This window comes from Nannospalax galili, unplaced genomic scaffold (genome assembly GCF_000622305.1).
Source record: "Nannospalax galili isolate Female #2095 unplaced genomic scaffold, S.galili_v1.0 scaffold1009, whole genome shotgun sequence".
In the NCBI taxonomy this organism is placed as follows: domain Eukaryota; kingdom Metazoa; phylum Chordata; class Mammalia; order Rodentia; family Spalacidae; genus Nannospalax; species Nannospalax galili.
In genome coordinates this window covers 1,531,463-1,535,802 of record NW_008360054.1, presented here as the reverse complement: position 1 = coordinate 1,535,802, position 4,340 = coordinate 1,531,463, and the positions used below count along the sequence as shown (strand labels likewise).

The following is a 4,340-nucleotide window of genomic DNA, read 5'->3' as shown; positions in this document are numbered from 1 at the left end:
TTAAGAAACAAAACCTATCTTTTTGTTGTCTGCAAGAAACTCTTCTCACTTTTAAGGACAGGCACTACCTTAAGGTGAAAGGATAGAAAAAAATACACCAAGCGAATGGTACTAAGAAAAAAGCAGGCATTGCAATTCTAATATCTGGTAAAATAGACTTTAAACTAAAACTAATCAGAAGAGACAAAGAGGGCCACTTCATTCTGATCAAAGGACCAATAAACTAAGAAGATATTACAATCAGGAACATATACTCACCAAACTCTGGTGCACCCAACTTCAAAAAAACAGTACTACAGGACTTTAAGACCCAGATTAATCCTAACTCATTAAGAGTAGGGGACTTCAATACCCCATTGTCGCCAATACATAGGTCAACAGGACAGAGAATTACCAGAGAGACATCTGGATTAAACAATTCCATACATCAAATGGGCCTGACAGACATCTACTGAATACCCCACCCAAGCACCAAAGAATATACTTTCTATTCACCACCCCATGGAACCTTTTCCAAAATTGACCACATACTAGGCACAAAACAAACCCCAATAAATACAAATGTCTGAAATAATTCCATGCATTCTACCAGACCACAATGCAACAAAGCTTAAAATCAACACCAGAAGAAAACCCAGTAACCACACGAACACATGGAGATTAAGCAACACACTTCTGAATGATGAATAGGTCAAAGGAGAAGTTAAGAAAGAAATAAAAGTATTCCTGGAACTAAACGAAAAGGACAGTACAACACAAAAAAAAAACCCTGGGACATATTGAAAGCAGTCCTTAGAGGGAAGTTTACAGCTCTAAGTGTCTACATTAAAAAATCGTAAAGAACACAAATAAATGACTTAATATTGCAACTCAAGATACTTGAAAAGCAAAGACAAATGAAACCCAAACCCAGCAGACAAGAAGAAATAACAAAAATCAGAGCAGAAATTAATAAAATAGAAACAAAGAAAACAATACAAAGAATCAGCGAATCCAAGAGCTGGTTCTTTGAGAAGATAAACAAGATTGATAGATTGCTAGCCTGGTCAACCAAAAGAAAGAGCATCTCCAAATAATAAAATCAGAGATGAAAGGGGAAACTTCACAACACATAACAAAAAGATCCAGAACACTATAAGGCAATACTTTAAAAACCTACATGTTATTAAATTTGAAAACTTGAAAGAAATGGACGGGTACCTAAAAGCATGGGAACAACCAAAACTAACCCAAGAAGAGATTAACAGCTTAATCAGACCCATAATACATAAGGAAATTGAAAGAGTAATACAAAACCTCCCAACTAAAAAAAGCCCAGGACCAGATGGATTTACAGCAGAATTCTACCAGACATTTAAAGACTATCTACATCCAATACTACTCACTTTATTCAAAAAGATAGAAATGGAGGGAGAACTTATAAATTCCTTCTATGAAGCCAGCATCACTCTCATACCAAAGCCAGGTAAAGATACAACCAAAAAAGAAAACTATAGAGCCATATCCTTAATGAACATAAATGCAAAAATTCTCAACAAAGTATTTGCAAACCGCATACAGACACACATCAAAAAGATCATCCACCATGATCAAGTTGGCTTTATTCCAGAGATGCAGGGATGGTTCATATATGTAAGTCAATAAACATCATAAATCATATAAATGGGCTCAAAGACAAGAACCACATGGTCATCTCAATAGATGCGCAGAAGGCCTTTGAGAAAATTCAACATGCATTTATGTTCAAAGTCCTAGAGGGAACTGGACTGAAGGGAACATACCTCAACATAAGTAAAGACATATATAACAAACCCACAGCCAAGATCATTCTAAATGGAGAAAAACTGGAAGCATTCCCATTGAAATCAGGAACCAGACAAGGCTGTCCACTATCTCCACTCCTCTTTAACACAGTGCTTGAAACTCTTGCAAGAGCAATAAGAGAAGGAAATTAAAGGAGTAATAACTGGAAAAGAAGAGATCAAATTTTCCCTTTTTGCAGATGATATGATATCTAAGAGATGCCAAAAATTCTACCAGAAAACTCCTAGAAATTATTAACACGTTCAGTAAAGTCGCAGGTTACAAAATTAACCTATAAAAGTCTGTAGCCTTTCTATATACCAATAACAAGCAATCAGAGTACAAGGAAACACTCCCCTTCACAATAGCTGAAAAAAAATAAAAAAAATCTCGGAATAAACCTGACCAAAGATATTAAATAGCTCTACAATGAAAATTTTAAATCTTTAAAGAAAGAGATTGAGGAAGCCATCAGAAGATGGAAGGACCTCCATGCTCATGGATTAGAAGAATTAATATTGTGAAAATGACCATCCTACCAAAAACCATTTATAGAATCAATGCAATGCCAATCAAAATCCCCATGACATTTTTCAGACTTGGAAAAAAAACATCCTAAGATTCATATGGAAGCACAAAAGACCTCGGATAGTCAAAGCAACCCTGAGAACTAAGAGCAATGCTGGGGGGATTATTATACCAGATATTAAACTGTATTACAGAGCTACAGTCATGGTGCTGGCACAAAAATAGATCCATAGACCAATGGAACAAAATCAAAGACCCAATTATGAGTACATGCAATTTCAGCCACCTGATATTTGACAAAGGGACCAAGAATATTCACTGGAGGAAAAACAGCATGTTCAGCAAATGGTGCTGGCAAAACTGGATCTCCACCTATAAAAGAATGAAACTAAACCCCTATCTTTCACCTTGCACAAAAGTCAACTCCAAATGAATCAAAGGCGTCAATGTGCACCCTGAAACTCTGAAACTGTTAGAAGAAAACATTGGTAACAACCTACAAGATACAGGTGTAGGAAAGGATTTTCTAAACCGGACATCAACTGCCCAGGAAACAAGGTCAAGAATCAACAAATGAGACCTAATTAAACTAAAAAGCTTCTGTCCATCAAAAGAAGCAAGCAAGGAAGTAAAGAGAAAACCCACAAAATGGGAGAAAATCTTCATCCGTGACACATTTGGCAGAGGTTTAACATCCAGAATATATAATGAACTCAAAAAGCCAAGAATCAAAAACAGAAGTAACCCAAGTAAAAGATGGGCTAAGGAGCTGAACAGAGTTCTCAAAAGAAATAAAGACGGCCAAGAAGCATATTAAAAGGTGTTCAAAATCACTAGTAATTAGAGAAATGCAAATTAAAACCACTTTAAGATTTCATCTTACCCCAGTGAGTGGATAATGAAAATGTGGTTCATTTATACCATGGAGTTTTACCCAGCAGTAAAGAAAGATGAAATCATGAAATTTGCAGGTAAATGGATATAATTAGAAACTGTTACACTAAGTGAAGTAACACAGACTCAGAAAAAAAAACTACGTATGTTCTCCCTCATATGTAGATCTTAGCACCAAATCCTTATGAGTACGTATCCAGACATAACTATAGGAGCTAGGATAATGAAAAAGGAACCAAGGAGGTAAAGGAAAAGAAAGAATCTGAAAGAGAAGAACAGTAGGAAACAGGTGTTTTTAAGGGAGATGTGGATAAAAATATGGTTATTTTAAGGGGAGGGGGGAGGGAAGGTTATATAAGGAACCTAGGGGATAATGGGAAAGAAGGAGCTCAAGAGAGGTAGGGCAATAGGAGAAGGGTATTATGAAGGGAGAAATGGGAAAAACGGGGGTACCTTAAATGGGGAAACTATGGTGGAAGGGTTACACAATGTGAGAGATAAACAATGCCTAGCTAGTTTTAAAAAACCAGAGGGATCCATATTAGTCCAACAACCTACTAACAAATTACACATACAACCAGATCGAAGAATGTAATATATGTCTAGGCAAGGTTTATCTGAGAGCGTTTCATCTTTGCCCAAGCTTTATCTACAGGGCACATGGTAATTAAAAATACCAGACTGGTGGAACTAACCTTCTTGGATGTTTAACAGCCATACTATGAGGCCTATACTAATTTGGACAGAGGGACATAAAGGACAGTTTTTGCTCTTTGCCCTCCTAGGTCAACTAGGTTCCAGGGAATTATGAGCATTTCTCAAAATGTCCTGTAACTGTGGTGAGTCACCTGTCCTCTTGATCAAGGAGGCCATGGAGACCCCACAAGATGGACTTGACCAAGTTTCTAGTCTACAAAGAGGAGGGTCAATACACAGAAACATTTCCTCCATGCTTCCAAGTGAAGCCAGCCATAATTGAGCAGGACCTGTGACTTATCTCCACACAGACTGAACTGGTAAAAGAAAGGATCCAGGGGCTCCTCCCAAGCCCATGTTACCCCTGAGGAACAGATCCTCAAAAAGTCTTAAGAGTAAAAATAAATTGGTTTATCTGG

At 37.1% G+C, this 4,340-nt stretch overlaps 1 protein-coding gene across 2 annotated transcripts in view; it reads right to left on the bottom strand.

Annotated features, from left to right (window-relative positions):
- The window catches only part of Znf558 (zinc finger protein 558), a 25,402-nt gene that overhangs the window by 15,418 nt on the left and 5,644 nt on the right, over positions 1-4,340 (bottom strand). The gene's annotated exons all lie outside the window — the stretch shown is intronic.